This window comes from Carcharodon carcharias, chromosome 13 (genome assembly GCF_017639515.1).
Source record: "Carcharodon carcharias isolate sCarCar2 chromosome 13, sCarCar2.pri, whole genome shotgun sequence".
Classification (NCBI taxonomy): Eukaryota; Metazoa; Chordata; class Chondrichthyes; order Lamniformes; family Lamnidae; genus Carcharodon; species Carcharodon carcharias.
This window is the reverse complement of record NC_054479.1, coordinates 18,633,337-18,652,122: the sequence shown is the minus strand read 5'-3', so window position 1 is coordinate 18,652,122 and position 18,786 is coordinate 18,633,337.

The window sequence follows — 18,786 nt, the reverse complement described above, 5'->3', positions numbered from 1 at the left end:
CCAGTGACAGTGAAGGAACGGCGATATAGTTTCCAGTCAGGATGGCATGTAGCTTGGAGGGGAACTTGCAGGTGGTGGTCTTTAAAATATAAACTAACAAGCAACTAAATCATAAAAGAAAGGAAACTTATAAAATTTAAATAACCTTACTGCTCCTAGAATCCAGTATGAACCTTCTGCTCTGGCTATGCCCACCAGTTACAGACAGTCTCACAGGTACCAATAGCCATGTTCTTCAGGGTCACCTGGGCACAAACAAGGCCTGGGTGGGAGGCAGACAGCCAGAATGACCACTCCCATGGGCCGCAGCAAAGTGGGTTTGCGATTGTGACCGTGACCATCAGTCCATTTGCCAATGATCAAACATATAGCTCAGCCCACATGATTTTACTCACTTTCTTGCCCATTTGCCTTCTCTAATTTCCCTCTCAAAGATGCTCAGTATTGTTAAGGTATGGGTCCACAGGTGCCTTCTGGTACTTTGCTCATTTATTAGGAAGTCTAGTAATGAATGCTGACAGGCTAGTTGTCCAGTGAGCCTTTAACCTTTTTTCACAATTTGTAAATGTTACTTAAGCCTGCCTGTTACAGTGAGCAAGATGTGGACAGCTCTTTTGGACATCATTCCTACTCTAGGGTAATTGGATTGTTGGCATTATTCACGAACCTTTTCAAAAGTTAGCTCTTATTAGACCCCATCTGTAATACTGCATTCTGGGTACCACCCGTCAGGAAAGGTATATTGGCCTTAAGGGGGTGCAGTGCAGCCTCACCAGTATGATACCGAGGCTAAAAGCATTAAATTATAATAGGGCAGGTTGTGTACACTAGGCATGCACCAGGTGCCACTACGTGCTGAGGTTCTACCTGTCCCTGGTGTTGCGAAGGATGGGTCTGGCCATGCTGTCGCGGAATGCTCCAAGTAGTTAGACCGTGCCGTACCACCTGTCCCTTGTGGAAATATTTATGAAGGGAAGCAACTTTGACCACAAGTTCAACAGGCAGTTGTCAGCATGTAACATCCTAGAGGCCCTGCGGGAAAAAGGGATGGTGGATCCTTTCAGGTGGTTCCCCGAGCAGACTGTCAAAGTAATTTGACAGAATGCCTCAATTAGAACTTTCCAACAGGCACCAAGATGTAGCTTGGCTAGTGGTAAGAATGGCCATCCCCATCAGATCCTTCCTACACACCCGGAGTCTCACCCCTCTGCACGTTGCCCTCGAGATGGCTGTGGGAAGAGACCGTTGTTCACCTCCTTGTGGAATGTGCCTTTGCAAAGAAGATCTGGAGAAAGATGCTGTGGTTTTTGTCAAGGTTAATCCCGAGTAGTTCTGTAACACAGGACTCTGTGCTCTATGGGCTGTTCCCAGGCACACCGAGGCAAACATCAACTGCAGCTGGAGGATCATCAACTCGGTGAAAGACGCTCTTTGGTCTGCCCGAAACTTGTTCGTCTTCCAGTGCAAAGAATTGTCCCCGACCAAGTGTTGCAGACAGGCACATTCCAAAGTCCAGGACTACATGCTGAGGGATGCACTAAAACTTGGGGCAGCTGCCACAAAAGGTGCAATGGGGAAAGGTTACTGTCTAAAACCTTTCTGCCATAGTGCAACGAGGGGCTGGGAATTGTATAGACATCTCGGGCTGTATGACTCACAAGGAATGTATGCAGTGAATGCTAAATGTATCATAATTGTATTGAAGCACTTCGGAGTGCAACATGATCTATGCCGATAACTTGAATACCATTGCACTGACTGTAATGACCATATTGAAATGTCTGTTATGTTCATTGATTATATTAATGCACCTTATGATCTATGTGGAAAAGCACTTTTTGTGATGGCCATTTTGAAATGTTCTTTCAGATATTTTATGAATAAAGTATATTTTTCCAAAAGTGTTTGTTGCCTTGTGTATAAATGCTTAAGGGGAGATCTAATTGATGTATTTATGATTAAAGTATTTGATAGTGTAGGTAGAGAGAAACTATACCCTCTAGTGGGGGAATACAGAATCAGGGACATAACCATAAAATTAGAGCTGAGTTTTTCAGAGGTGATGTTAACAGAGTGTAGTGGGAATCTGGAACTCTCTTCCCAAAAAGCTGTTGAGGCTGGAGCCAATTAAAAAACTTCCAAAACGGAAATAGATTTTTGTTAGACAAGGTTGATAAGGGTTTCAAAACCAAGGCAGGTATATGGAGTTAAGACACAGATCAGCACTAATCTAATTGAATGGCAAACTGGGCATAATGGGCTGAATGGCCTCCTTCTGTCCCTATGTAATGCAAAGGAATCTTCAGCCTGACATCATCTTAGTTTGAACTGTCATGGGGAAAAAAATACAAACTGACGGAGCAAGAAATGGTGCACATGCAAAACATCCCAATAAATCCCAACACCTTTGTCTGAAACTATATAACGAACACTGCGTCTGTTCTGTCCATACACATGTTCATACTTTTCTTTAAACATTAAATGCAAAAACAAACCTCAAGCTCTTGCTTCTCATTGATCCAACTTTCTGATGCTGAACTATACAACAGTCAATAAATACCAGTACACAGTCTAGGACCTACTTGCTCTCATTTCTGACTGGAAAACCACCTCTCATAGAAAGCCAATTAAAATATAAACTTGCTGCTGTTGGCAAGTCGTTCTAACAAACCATAATCCACTAACAAAAACTTCATTGTCTTCAATGAAGGGGCGGAGAGACTGTGGTTTTTCTGTCTCGTTGCTAGTTTTAAAAAGCCTTTTCAGCCAATTGCTAGACAATAGGATAAAAGTACAAGTTAAAGGACATTCAGGGTGTCAGCACGCTGTGCAATGGTGCAAACCCCTACTTCTCCTGAGTTGTGTGTAGCAGTGCATGGGAGATCAATCTTTGAAGGGTCATTGTCCTGGAATATTAATGTTGTTTCCCTCTCCACAGATGCTGCACACCTGCTGAATATTTCCAGCATTTTCTGAGGTGAATCTTTGATTATAGGAGAATAATGGCAGAGTTGGAAATCCTAGCTATTTTGACTGAAGACCATCACAAATAAGTTTAATTCTGACCTCATCTAACAACCAGCACAAACTTTCCTTGAGCCACTGAGCAAAGAACAGGAAGGCTGACCCTCTCCCCAAATCTAGGGACACTAAACAACCCGCTGTGACCCAGGATAATGTCAATTGTGTCTATGTACTAGGAAATAGATGATACCTCATGGAGTACATAACATCATCAGCGGATATACCATCTGGGGAGTGGGGGAGCTATTTAATTAGATTGGCTTCCTACTTTTTAGGTACAGCCCAAAATTAGCTTACAGTCCAAGAAGCAGAGGGTGGACTTATTGATAACAAAACAGTTGAGACTTTGGAACATTATGGTGTGGAGTCAAATTGAATTTCAGAGTTCAAATGAGCCTGAATTGGCACTGATGGATTTAAACAGTACAATAGATTAGAAAGACAATGACCCAGGTTTTGCTGGAACCAGCTTTGTTAGTTACACTTTGGTCTCACCCTTCACCTCAAAAAAAGTTTCATCCTGCAAGTTATTGGAAGTGAACAGCATGGAGGGGACAACAACACATCTGGGCCCAATAATCTGTCTCCTTAACCAATGCAATATAAGGATTGAAAAGAAAAAGGAGTAAGAGAAGAAAATAGGTTGTATTAGAGTCAAATCGGGTCCAGAACGAGAAAAAGAGAGAAAGAAAGATTGGAATAAGAGAGAGAAAGAGACAAAAATAGGAAAAATAAGAACAATTTGCAATTTTAAATTTTGAATCTCAAATAATAATTTACCACCTCTAAGAATGAGACTCCACAGTTTAAATTGTTCCCTTTCTGGAAAGGAGAGGTTGATTGCCATTGCAGAAATATAAATCTCCTCATTAAAAAGGTAATTATGCTGTAAAGTTGCAGTCCTGGCTTTCTGCAGCAGGTTAAATTGGCAACTAATGCATAAATCAGCATTTTCATGAAACTCATGGGGGAGGTTAAGGGAGAGCTGCCCTTTGTTTGCAAGGTTAACAGTGGAGTGATACGAATCATCCAGTAACTTGTGGCAATTTGCAATTCAAGGGGTATCTCCATCTTGCAACAAATTGCTGGATGATTTACATGTTAATAATGGTGAGCACCATTAAACTCTGTTATTTTGGCAGTAATAGGACCTGAAATATAATCCAATCTAATGGGGTGAAAGTCTTTATTTCAACCAGTTTTAAGGGTTGTATGTGAAATCCATTCAGGCTCCAGAAATACCTTGGGATCTATTTCCTAAGTAAATCCATAAAACTGGACATCCGTAATGAAGGCTTATTGCCAAATTATCAAAAATATAAATACTATCATCACAATACTGATTGTAACTTAAAATGTCAATAATACAAGGTGAGAGGATGGAAATGTACAAACATCGGCCATTCTAGAAAAGAATGTTAATAATGACTGCAGATTCCCAATTATAGGCACAAGCATTGCTCTTCATTGATAAAGCACAGAGAACAGTTTGAATTCCTAGACTGAGAGGTTACTCAGTGATGCAAGAGAAGGAGTTGAACAGCAACCTAAATTACAATGTTGGAACCTGATAAATTATTGTATCACTGTATTTCAAAAAGGAGAGCATGAGTGGAAACTCACAAATTGTGTACTTTACCAACTGAACCAATTAAATCTTAGAGCAGGAAGACATAGATTTAATTGCCAATCTGCAAAGAATTAATTCAAGAGGTTGGAGGTAGCTACCCTTGGGCTCAATGCTTGTAGACTGGGTAAGGAAAATCAACCATGGTCTCCACTCTTAAATGCTATCATCTACACTTTGGTTAAAGAGTGCGTTTATATGGGCATTGACTGGGTGCTCATCATGCCTTCTGAATTGTGTCACCACTTAGAATTTGCACTTGGGAGAAGTATTGGAGGGTTGTTGATACCCATGGGAAACATACACTCAAAATTGAGCACTTACAGGGCAGAAGCAGAAAAAACATTGCACCTCAGACTCTCAGCTGGACATCCCTAAGACATATAGACCAGAAGGTTTATCAGTTTGATTCAATGTTTGCGTTGAGTTGTTGCCAGCTTGGACAGCAATTTGGGCATTACAATTTGCGTCAGTGCCCAAGAGAGGGAGGAGGAACTAACCAAGATTCAAACATATGAGCACACTCCAGTGACCTCCACTGGGAAATACTCATATGTGAACATCAGGTCAGGTCAGCTGTGAATCCCCTCCTTACTTATATTGCTCACACATCAAGAATGACCACTTAGGTGATGTAGAGGTGGGTTGCTGATGTCTTTGAACCATATTCCAACAACAGTCAAACTTTTCAGGAGAAAGAAGCACTTGACAAACAAAAACATCAACCGATAAAGATGGCAGATCTAACAAAATGAATGGAACTGTTGGTGCATCTCTGCAGTGCGCTATACCTAGTTACATGGAAGTTGGAACACTTTGACAAATGCTTGGGTTAATTTAATTCTGTAATTTCTCTCTGATGCCAGTTCACAAGTTATACATCTATAAAATAGCAAGAGCCAGTGGACAATAACACACTTTCAAACCATGCTCAAGATCATTCAGCAGCAACATCAAAAACATACAGCAAAACTAATGGTTCAAATTTTCCAAAGTGCTCACAAAGTCAAGACATGTTCTAAAGTGCTTTGCAGAGGCAAAAATGGACTGATTAAAAATTGATTCTTGAGATGTAGTTGTCACTGGTAAGGTATTTATTGCCCATCCCTAATTTCCCTTTAGAAAAGTCGTGGTGAGCTATTGCAGATCAAGTATGACTGAAGGATTAGTCAAAACGTCTGGTTTTTTAAATTCATTTTTATGAGATGTGGGTGTCACTGCAGTTACTGCCCATCCCTAATTGGGCCCTTGAGAAGGGGTGGTGAGCTGCCTTCTCGAACCTTTGCCTTTCAAGCTGAGGAATGAGGCATAGCTGAGGGGTTTAGAAAAGGATTTCCAGAGTATGGAACCAAGCTGTGCCAGCAAGTGGATCACAGAAAAAATATGATGCAACCGGTGCGGTCCAGCACAGAGAGATGGTTGAAATTTCAGAAATAGGGTCCAGCAAGCCTTGAGGGTTTTTGAATTGAACATCTTTGTTCTCAATTACATGCGTTGGGGTTAGAAAGCCATCAAGGACAGAGGTAATATGTAAGCGGGACCTAATGTAGCTTAGGGTGAGTTGATTTGAAGATTTCATTGAGTGGAGCTTAGAAGACCTTTCAGGAGTGTGTTGCAGAAATTGTGCATGGAGGAGGCAGGGTTATGGATCAAAGTTATCAATGAGAATCAACAAAATATAAATTAATCCAATAGCTTTTAGCTAAGTGACAGCAGAAATTCAACCTTTGACAAGAGCAGTCATTGGAGTTCAAGACTGGATGGAAGTCTGAGGGCCCTTAGCTTCTTCCTCGAACAGAGGCCCGAACAATCCCCATCCACCACTACTCTCCTCCGTCTGGCTGAACTTGTTCTCACGCTGAACAATTTCTCCTTCAACTCCTCTCACTTCCTCCAAATAAAAGGTGTGGCTATGGGTACCCGCATGGGCCCCAGCTATGCCTGTCTCTTTATGGGGTATGTGGAACATTCCTTGTTGCAGTCCTACTCCGGCCCCCTTCCACAACTCTTTCTCCGGTACATCGATGATTATTTCGGTGCCGCTTCATGCTCTCGTCAGGACTTGGAAAAATTTATTAATTTTGCTTCCAATCTCCACCCCTCCATCGTTTTCACGTGGTCCATCTCTGACACTTCCCTTCCCTTCCTTGACCTCTCTGTCTCAATCTCTGGTGATAGACTGTCCACCAATATCCATTACAAACCCACCAACTCCCACAGCTATCTCAACTACAGCTCCTCACACCCCGCTTCCTGTAAGGACTCCATCCCATTCTCTCAGTTCCTTCGCCTCCGTCGCATCTGTTCCGATGATGCTACATTCAAAAACAGTTCCTCTGACATGTCCTCCTTCTTCCTTAACCGAGGTTTTCCACCCACGGTCGTTGACAGGGCCCTCAACCGTGTCCGGCCCATCTCCCGCGCATCCGCCCTCACTCCTTCTCCTCCCTCCCAGAAACATGATAGGGTCCCCCTTGTCCTCACTTATCACCCCACCAGCCTCCGCATTCAAAGGATCATCCTCCGCCATTTCCGCCAACTCCAGCATGATGCCACTACCAAACACATCTTCCCTTCACCCCCCTTATCGGCATTCCATAGGGATCGCTCCCTCCGGGACACCCTGGTCCACTCCTCCATCACCCCCTACTCCTCAACCCCCTCCTATGGCACAACCCCATGCCCACGCAAAAGATGCAACACCTGCCCCTTCACTTCCTCTCTCCTCACCGTCCAAGGGCCCAAACACTCCTTTCAAGTGAAGCAGCATTTCACTTGCATTTCCCCCAACTTAGTCTACTGCATTCGTTGCTCCCAATGTGGTCTCCTCTACATTGGAGAGACCAAACGTAAACTGGGCGACCGCTTTGCAGAACACCTGCGGTCTGTCCTCAAGAATGACCCAAACCTCCCTGTCGCTTGCCATTTTAACACTCCACCCTGCTCTCTTGCCCACATGTCTGTCCTTGGCTTGCTGCATTGTTCCAGTGAAGCCCAACGCAAACTGGAGGAACAACACCTCATCTTCCGACTAGGGACTTTACAGCCTTCCGGACTGAATATTGAATTCAACAACTTTAGGTCATGAGCTCCCTCCCCCATCCCCACCCCCTTTCTGTTTCCCCCTTCTTTTTTTTTTCCAATAAATTATAAAGATTTTCCTTTTCCCACCTATTTCCATTATATTAAAAAAACTCACTAGAGCTATACCTTGAGTGCCCTACCATCCATTCTTAATTAGCACATTCGTTTAGATAATATCACCAACTTTAACTTTAACACCTATGTGTTCTATTGTACTATTGTCGTTGACATCTTTTGATGATCTGCTTCTATCACTGAGATAAAAACAAAAAAACTGCGGATGCTGGAAATCCAAAACAAAAACAGAATTACCTGGAAGGGTCATGAGGACTCGAAACGTCAACTCTTTTCTTCTCCGCCGATGCTGCCAGACCTGCTGAGTTTTTCCAGGTAATTCTGTTTTTGTTTTGCTTCTATCACTGCTTGTTTGTCCCTACAACCACACCAACCCCCTCCACCTCTCTGTCTCTCTATCTCTCCGACCCCCCACACACACCTTAAACCAGCTTATATTTCAGCTCTTTCCTGGACTCGAACTCAAGTTCTGTCGAAGGGTCATGAGGACTCGAAACGTCAACTCTTTTCTTCTCCGCCGATGCTGCCAGACCTGCTGAGTTTTTCCAGGTAATTCTGTTTTTGTTTTCGCTTTTCACTTGCCAAATAACAAATCTAAAAACTTTCATTTCAAGGAAGAAAATACTTCCTCCAAATACACTTAAAGAGAGTGAGTATACCTACCCAGCACAGTTTATCACTCATGTAGGCTCTATAAACCCTTCCAAAGTAAGCAAATTTCATTGAAAAACCTTGTGAATTATATCCAATATGCTTTACTATTGGTACAAGAAAAATACATAGCATCTCTACTATGAATGAAACCAAAGTGTTAAAACTGAACATTAATTGTATATGCAAAGAAAATTAACTTCAATACAGATCGTATTGGTTGGCAGTATGACAGAGTATTTTCTGCAGAATTCCACAGGATCAGATATAGCATTATTGCAGATGTGTTGATCTTTGGGCAGCAGTTAGTGATGTAATCACAGCATGTAATGATCAGTTGATTGACGGTGTTAAAATTTCAGAAACAGAGCCAGAATCTGGCAACAAAATAAAAAAATTCTAGAGATGTATTGACGAGCAAGCATCTCAATTGGAAAGTTTCAAGCAGCTTTGTTTCCTAGAACAGCTATGGTTCACAAACTGCTGTTGTAGATCCATTTTGGGCACCAAATACTACATCATCTGCAGCACAATTTGTCTTGCATTCTATTGAATAAAGTAGATTTAGATTTCCCCAATGGATCAGTCAGCAAATGTAGTATGTAACAAACTCCCATATTCAATCCCTCATGTGTGTGAATGCCAACTGAGGACTGCTATATCCCCACAGTTGAATTAAGCTGATAATGTTCACTTTTATTGCAAACATAAGAATGTTCATTTGGGTGAGGTATAAGAATGCCGTTGGTGCTTTGGAACCACACTTACTCTGAATCAGTGCCTTTTGGAGAAGGGGGCAATAAAAAAAATGTTTATAGTGGAAAAGTGTTTGAAAGCCTATTCAATTTTTAATAGATTCAACAGACTTTACGCAACTTATCATAAAGTCATTATGTTTTCCCATTTATGGACTTGAGTGAAACCTTGTCTGTTGACAGTGCCCGTTTAAGTGGAGATGCTTTTATATACAATGTAAAAACAAAATGTCACAATAAAATGCATTTACGTAATTCATTACATTACAAAGGTATCTAATTATGTACTAAATTTGCTGCACCACACAATGGTGGGATACAGGTATGAGCTGGACTTTCTCTTATCTCCCACTCTCACAAATTTCTGATTCCTGCCAAAACCACAGGCAATGGAGCACAATTTACAGAGGACTTCACTCATGTCAACTCAGCAGCTCTTTGACTGAACAGTGTCATGGAGTCAAGTGGAAGGAAAAAAGATATTTACATGTTAGGCTTCTCACGGTCAGTGCTAATTATATCAATTTCCCACTAGTGGGCAGAGATCTGCAGTGACACATGCAAACCACTGCTCTTCATCTTAATAATATCCTGAAGTAGATATTTTTTATATGAAGTTAAATAGTTTGGTGGGGGGGGGGGGGGGGGGGGGGGGGGGGGGGGGTGGGGGGTGGGGGTGGTGGCGGGGGCATTTGGGGGGAAGGGGCACCATGAGCTGAAACTACAAATTTCACTGTTTAACCACAACTGTTATTTTTAAACTAAGAAACTAAAGTAACGTGCCAAGTCTCTATCATGGTTGAAAAAAGTAGGAGAGATGTCAGATCAATAGGGAGGGAATGATTAGGCAGCATCAGCCTTAGAGTAAGAATTAAAGAACATGCATGTATACAGTGTTTTAAAGTTTCAAAATGCATAACAGCTAATTAAATACTTTTAAAGTGTAGTTGATGTTGTAATGTGGAGCAAACACAACAGCAGTCAATTTGATTACAGCAAGGCTGCACAAATAGCAGTAAGATAAATGACCAGATGATCTATTTTAGTGATATTGACCAGGGGACTGCTGCTCTTCTTTAAATAATGCCATGGGATCTTTTGTGCCTACCTGAGAGGGATGATAGGACTTCAGGATTGGGCTGGATTTTCACGGAGTTGCTGAGGCTCTGTGGACCTTTAAAAATGGCAGCTAGGACATGATTCTGGGATTCCCAGCCCTATATCCAGTGCCCCCAATTTTCTCCAGCATGGGATAAGGGTGCAGGCTGGTATGGATTGCAATCCCAACCTGGCCGGCTCCATAGTGGGGACAGGCATCTCCTAGACACCCACAATTTTCGTGGAATCGGGCCAGCTTTTCAAGAACCTGTTGTTTACGGACCCTCAGGGGCGCTGTGAAGCATAGTCTGGATGAGAGAACTTTTGAAATGCAAGTTCCAAATGTCATAACCATGCCTTTTGACAACCTATGCACTCTCACCCATTCCTCATGGCCCCTCTCACTCTCCATGCCAACCTATGCCTTTCCACCAAGCCCCCAATGGCCATTCATACCCTCCATGATAACCTATGCTCCTCCACCCACTCCCACTGGCCCCTCATATCCTCCATGCCAACGTAGGGCATTTCCATGTCCATTCATCCAGTATACACCCTGTACAGAACCAATGAACCCCATAATAACAACAGCATATGTGAAAAAGTTTTTTTTTAAAAGTCATTTATTCATAACTTACTACTTTTTTTTTTTAAAAAAAGTGCTTTTACTTCACCCCATAAAATTGTCAATCCTCCAGATCCTTAAAATACCAATAGCAGAAATGAGAAGCACTGGACACCTCGTGTAAATAAACATTCCGTCCATTGCACGATAGAAAAAAAGTTGTCACTCAAGCAATTCCCCTTGGATGCAGCTGTTTCAACAGACTAATGGGTGTCTGGACTCTTTTAGCCAACAATGCAAGATCTTTCTCTGTGATCTATTCTGTCAATTTACAATGCTTATTTACAGAAGATAAAGAGGTGTTAAGTGCTTGCCATTTTTGCTATTGATGCTTTAGAGGCCTGGATGATTGACACTTTTAAAGGGCTGTAGTAAAAAAAAACTTTTTTAAAGAAAGTACAACATTATAATGAATGAATGATTTTTTTTAAAAAGCTGTTCCACACATGCTATTGTTACTGTAGGGTTCATTGATTTTGTACATAGTATCTGCTGGGTGAATGGGCATGGAAGTGCCATAGGTTGGCATGGAGGGTATTAAGGGCCATGGGGAGTGGGTGGAGGGTCAATAGGTTGATACGTTGGGTGTGAGGGCCATGGGGGTGGACGGAGGAACATAGGTTGGCATGGAGGATATGATGGGCTATTAGCAGTGTATGGGGTGACAGGGTGTGAAGGGTTACAGCTAGAGGGCTATATTTTGTTTTAAAGTCATCATTACAGCTGAGACAAAGTCCCAGAGCACCAAGGCAGGCCTTTCAACCTGCCCACCTCAGTACCCGGCAGCCCATGGCTGCCTCTGAACTGTTACAGGGGGTGGCAGGCCTGATTCCAATTAGACCCTCCCCACTGGAACAAGGATCTCGCCTTTGCAGGCACTTTCTCCCTTATGGGAGAAATTTCCTGACTCCCATATCTGCTTCTAGGCTGAAAATCCTGCCTATTAAATATTCCACCTGAAAGGTGGCAACTCTGACAGTGGGGCTTGAAGCCTCAACCTTCTGACTCACTTTTCCTACTGAGCTGAGGATAACAGCTTTGATTATAAAAGTGTGCAGATTGAAAGATGAATGAAAGGCTCAGCAAGGAAAGGAGTTCCAGCATTTTGTTTGCATTTATGAAAGATTATATAAACTGAAATTTTGGTTTCCTGACTCACAGCACACTTACAGACCAGGAAAGTCCCAGGTCCGGTCTATGATCCATACTGAGTTCGTAATCTCACTTGGATGGCAGGAGGGATATTACAATTCCTTTTAATGCCTCTGGGTTAAGAAGGAGGGGAAAACAGCCAGAGTTCTGACTCATAGCTCATGACTCATAACATTTAAGAACTATTTGATTGTGCACTTGCGATGCCATGGCATACAAGGCTTTGGGCCTAGTGCTGGAAAATGCGATTAGGATAATTAGATACTTGTTTGATCGACGCAGACTCGAAGGGCCATTTTTCTGTGCTGTAGTCCTCTATGACACTATGGTCGCTAGTGAGTGACCCCCTGCTATAAAGTATTTATGTGTGGATGCAGGGTTAACAGAAAAACAGATTGGGCTTGAAATTGAAGCCTTCCACAGTCAAGTAATCTGCTAACATTTGCTGTCAAGTCAGACATGAGGAGTGCTTGTGCTGAGCAATAGTGGATGCTAGAGTCCATGGAATATTCAAACATCAACAAGTTAATACCTTCAGTAGAGGAGGCATAAAATTGGTGGAAAATGATGAATAAAATTGGGGGAAAAATTGTAGATTTTATATGCCTGTACAAGATATATGTAAATATGCAATATATTTTCTACATCCTACTACATTCTCCCTTTTTATCAGCCAGAACACAATTTTCCAAGATGAACATGCTCAGGCTCATGCAAGTTGCATAAATAATTGAGCATCTAAAGCAAATCCATAAACACATACTGTCAATTATTCATCAAGTTGAAGCCAAATAGAATTTCTTAAGCCTGACAGCTTGATTAAACAATCACCTGTAGCAGAATGGAAAGTAGGTACACATCTCTTCAAACAAGTGTTTAAACCAATTGATGTAAGTCAATGAAAGTTACTGAAATATTTGAAAGAGACATTTTGGCATCTGACTGGGGAATGTTTCAGGAAACACCCGGCACATGTTACAGCCTGGTCTGCAATCTCCGCTACACTGAAAATATGCATCATAGCAAGCATCTTCAGCTGCTGGCATTTTTATTTGCCTTGCCAATTTTGATGCATTTCTGGGCTACTGTTCATAGACAACGGTTGCCTTTGATTTTGTTTGAGAATGCTCCTATGAAGCTTCTTGAGGTATTTGACCACAGTAAAGGTGCTATATAATTGCAATTTATTGTTCTTGTTTCCTCGATTTCAAATCCCTCTTTGGTCTTGCCCCTCCCGATCTCTGTAATCTCCCCCAACCCTACAACTCTCCAAGATCTCTGCACTCCTCCGATTCTAGCTTCTTGCACACCCCTGATTGTAATTGCACCACCATTGGCAGTCAACTAGGCCCTAAGTTCAGGAATTCACTTGTTTTACATCTCTGCCTCCCTCTGTTCCACCAAGGCGCTCCTCAAAGCCTAGCTTTATGACTGAGCTTTTGATCATCTGTTCTAACATTTCCTTCTGTGGCTCAGTGTCTAGTTTTGTTTGAGAATGCTGGTATGAAGCATCTTGGAGTATTTGACTACAGTAAAGGTGCTATATAAATGCGAATTGTTGTTGTTTCCTAGTAGAGGTTGCTGGAGAGGACAACAGAAGTAAAAACTTGAATTCCCTCGCCCCAAATCCCTGAGGGCAACTGCAATGCCAGTATCACAACCATCCTCACCAAGACCAGCAAACTCAGCACACATCAGGAATCTCTGGTCTGAGAGAGTCATTTATCTATCGTGCCATCAAAGGGTTCAGTCCCATTTTTAAATTCATTTTTAAACCAGTTATACATGACCAGAGATGCAATGACACCCTCATCTCTCTGACAAGGTCAGCCAGTTCTGTAGATTTTCAGAATTACAAAATAGTCGTGTAGCTTAATTAAGCTGAAGCCAATGAATACAATCGGTGAGATGTGATATTGGCATAGAGCCCATGCCCGTTTCCCCCCACTCCAGCAAATATAGAATTGTATGTATAGCAAAAGAAGTCTATTCAGTCATTGTGCTTGTTTCGGTTCTTGGAACGACCTATTCAATTAGTCACTCTTTTCCTATAATCCTGCAGTTTTCCCCCTTCAAGCATCTGAATCTGCTTCCACCATCCTTTCAGGTTGTGCATTACAGATCATTACAACTTGCTGCATAAGAAGATTTCTCCACATCTCAACTCTGGTTCTTTTGCTAATTACCTTAAAACTGTGCCTTCTGAACGTGGCAGAGGATGCTCAAATCATTTTCAGGATTGAGCCCATTACATTTTTCCAGTGAGTTGCTGACATCAACCAGGCTGTCGTCAACAGCTCACCTGTTTCCTGTGGCAGAACATCCCGCACTTTTGCATGTACTGGCTCTGCAAAAGTTTCAGAACAATAGGCTCACCATTTTGGAGAGGTCTCCCTTTAAGGTCCGCTGATTGAGCTATTCATGGAGAAAGTAAGTCTAGCATGTGCCATATATTTACCACCCATTTCTCAATAAAAATTGCAATTGGGGTACTGTAGTACAACAAGCATAGGACCCTGAGTTACATGTTTAAACAGTTTCCTGTCTGTTTTAATTCAGCAACCAGCACAAATGGAACTGTTAGATAATTAACAGCATCATTATACATATAAGCAACTAGTGTTAAACCAGCCTGTAAATTATTAAAAATCATAAAGTCTAGAATCCAGATCTAAAATTCTGTAAAATTAAGAAACGCACACAATAAAATAATATACAAAAAAAATCCCTAATGTCCTGCAACAAGCCCTTTCTGAAAGCATAGCACCACCTACAGGTAAATACCAAGTAAACTGCAATTAAACGTTACCAGTTTATAATATACTTTATGTTCAGGTGCATGCTGCTGATCCACCTAAAGTGGATACATCCATGATTACAGCTGTGGAAAGTGCACTCCACAGGCAACCTCTACTATTATACTGTTTACTCTAAACTAAAAGGCTAAAGAAATTGAAAAATGCTTCAGTTTTTAAACGCCAATATGAGGCACTGTAGTACAACAGGCATAGGACCTTGATTTACATGTTTAAATAGTCTCTTGTCTGTCTTAATTGAGCTACCAGCACAAATGAAATTGTTAGATAATTAACTGCATCATTATACATAAGCAACTAGTGTTAAACCAGCCTGTAAATTATTAAAAATCATAAAGTCATAAAATCATAAAGTCTAGAATATGGGGGGGCAATAGCAAAGTGGTATTGTTGCTGGACTAGTAATCCAGAGACCCAGGGTAATGCTCTGGGAACCAGAGTTCGAATCCCACCTTTGGCAGATGGTGGAATTTGAATTCAATAAAAACTGGAATTAAAAGTCTGATGATGACCATGAAACCATTGCCGATTGTTGTAAAATCCCATCTGGTTCATTAATGTCCTCCTTTAGGGAAGGAAATCTGGTGCCCTTACCTGGTCTGGCCTACCTATGACTCCAGACCACACAACAACATGGTTGACTCTTAAATGCCCTCTCAACAAGGGCATTTAGGGATGGGCAATAAATGCTGGTCCAGCCAGCAACACCCAAATCCCATGAACGAATAAAAAAATATATAAATCAGGACATTATATAAAAACTGCATCAAAGGATGCCCACAACAGTAACAGCAGGTACCATCGCTATAGTTCTATTTGACTGCTGCACATCTCAATCAAACTCAGTCACAGCACAAACTTTTGAATGGGTCACTAGATAACAATCAATAATGTCTAATTTTCCCCCTCACTTGCCCAAGGATAAAGCCAAACTCTTGTGCATACATGATAATCTCATGAGCACAGTCTAATGTGACTTCCTCTGACTTGTGTTTTTTGCTAGCTAGCTGCTGGGGTTTTCTGGTCCAAAGTCCTATGAAGAGATCAAATAGACAGAGCTGCATAATGATTAGCAACCAAAATGTATGGATTGTCCTTGGGCACATAAAGCTTATAATAGCCAAGTACAGAGAAGCCAGACACCCAGAGAGCAGAACGTGGCTGTGCAAGGCATCCAGCAACACTGGATGTATACCAACAGTACAAGGCACTAAAAACTCAACACAGCAAAGACCCCAGCCAGTAAAGTGACCATAGGTACAAACAACAGCAATCAGAGTCCACAAATTAGTGATTTAAAGTAACCAAGGTCCCAGAGCACAGCAGTTTTGTTCTACTTTAATATTGTTTATCCACTGGAAAATATCATGATGATGTTATTATAAAATAGTAAGAATGTTTGAAGTGCCTGCTATTTCTTTTGTTATGCCACTCAATTAATAATTTGTAATTTTATACCACTGCAGTTTTACTGTTCTACAGTTAATACTACAATATAGAAACAAGATATTAAACTTATCTCTAATAAACAACTAGTGATGATCTTCAGTGAGGTGGGAAGGAAGAAAATGGAGTCTCCTTGGGATCATATTGGATCAAAGACCTTGTGCATCCTTTATGACAAGACTCACTAATCCAACATCTAAATCAGGCAAGTCCTTGGTATTACACTGTTAATGATCAAACTGCTAGCTTGGAGAAGTGACTGGAGCTGCCACTCAGCTACAGACAACTCTGTAAGCCAATGCCCTATCAGGTTGAGTGGCTGTAGCTGGCTAAGCATTTAGAAATTGAGAAATACTCCATGCGTATTTGGGGGGTGGATACTTTAGTGGACCTAGGAGCGGGTTACGTATCTATGGGAAATGTGCGCACTCCATAATAGGCAAATAGATGTTTGGTATGGATTTCACAATTGTTTGGTTTGGAAACTCTTATACGTGGGGTGGTGGGATGCTGTTGCAAGATATTCAGTTGGCCAAATGCTTTTTAAAAATATTATTTGTTTTTCAATATTCCAAGAGAGAGTATTCATTTGGTGCACTTTGCTGTAAAGATTTACAGGCTCTCTAACCTGATTAAAAAATGAGCAGCTCAGCATTTGAAAAGTTATTTCACGTTTCATATTTTAAAGTATACCAGCAGATCTCAACTGCCATTGCTCACTGGATTTGCAATTATTTGCAGATTTTCAGCTGGCAGGAGAGACTCCTGTCACCTGCATTAAAAGGAGTGGGCAACATATATAATCTAATCTTTATAGATTAATACAAAACCAACAAGAGCTGCTACTGGTGTATAATCAATAATCTGTCATGATTTTTCTCACATTTTGCTATAATCCCTGCGGAAGAACTGTAAACCAAAATAACTAGGTTTACTAAATTTTTTACTCCCAAATAAAGAAATTACCAACAACATTTCACTATTTGTAACTTACACTTTAACACATGAATCAGAACCAAAACAAATTAAACACGAATTAACAGGCAAATTATACTTCCAAATAAAAAGGTAAATTTCACTTTAAATAGTCAATACAACAAAGTTATGTCTTGCGCAACCATAAACACCTGCATTACTTCCCTCAGACATGTGGCATAATGTATAGTTCCAAACTTCTCTAACTTAGCTTCTGGTGTGCAAGATCTCTCACTCTTCCACTCAATCAAATGGGCCCTCAAGTTACATTCATTGGCAAGCTGTATTCTAATCAAGGACCCTAGAGACAGTTGCCACCCAATCAACACATTCCCGCACAATCTGCCTAGCTAGGTTCATGACAATCTTAATGGCACAGATTTCCCAGAGACTCCTTTTTCCAATTCCCTTTCATAAACCCTGTTAAATGGTCTGGTCAGCTCTGGCAAAACTGAAGCAGCAGCAGTAAAATGGTCAAATTCACAATTCTTGCTCCAACCCTGTCTTCATCTTTCTGTCTTATTTAACTTAATTACACACACAAAACACCTTGTAAAAGTGCCTTTTCCATTTACCCCTCTGCTGCAGCTCTCCTTTGTACCTGGCCAACCAGCTTTTGGTCTTAGTTTCCTTCCTGTTGGTACTGCTTTCAGGTCACATGGACAGGTATTTTTTTATTATTCAGGAAAATTTCAATTAATCCTTTTTCCTTTATAATTGATGAAAACTCTTGAAAGTCCTTTTCTAACATCCTTAAAAACAATTACAAATCCCAATGACATTTTAAAGAAATTACAGATTTTTCTTCCTGTACTGCTTCCGGGTCAAAGGTCATCACATACAGCTTCTCTATTTTTAAATGAAACTTTTGAAATTTGTCCCCCTGTTCACATAACTGATCAATTTTTTTTAAAAAACCTTGAGTATACCCCCATTTCTCTCCCTAAACAACTGGTGCTGAAGTCAATTATTGTGACCTCCAGGTGACAACCCAACTGACAGCAGCATTGTGTCCAGGTTATAACTGAGTTTAGAAAAAGCTTGAACTAGGCTGGTCTAGAAACTAGTATTCAGACAAAATGGTTAAAAAGAGTGGCAAGGGATTTGAAATTATATTGTTTAATGTTAGTAATAAAGTCAACAAGTCATATGAAATTCCATGATCTGTTATTGTCCTGTTTAAAATTACTCAGCCTAGCGTCTTTCTTAAAAAAAGCACAGAAAACTACTAATGACATATGAATACTTTTTTTTGCTAATATTATAATACTTTTAACCCCTAAGTACCATGTAAGAGAAACAAATAGAATCTACCGAGTGAATGCTAGCATCACAACATCAATGGTATCTACCATTGTTAGAAGTTGAAAACAATATAAAAAAAAGCAACTAACAGTAAGTGTTTAAACAAATACATGGTGTCCCTACAGTACAAACATTCCAGTAGATGCAACCCAG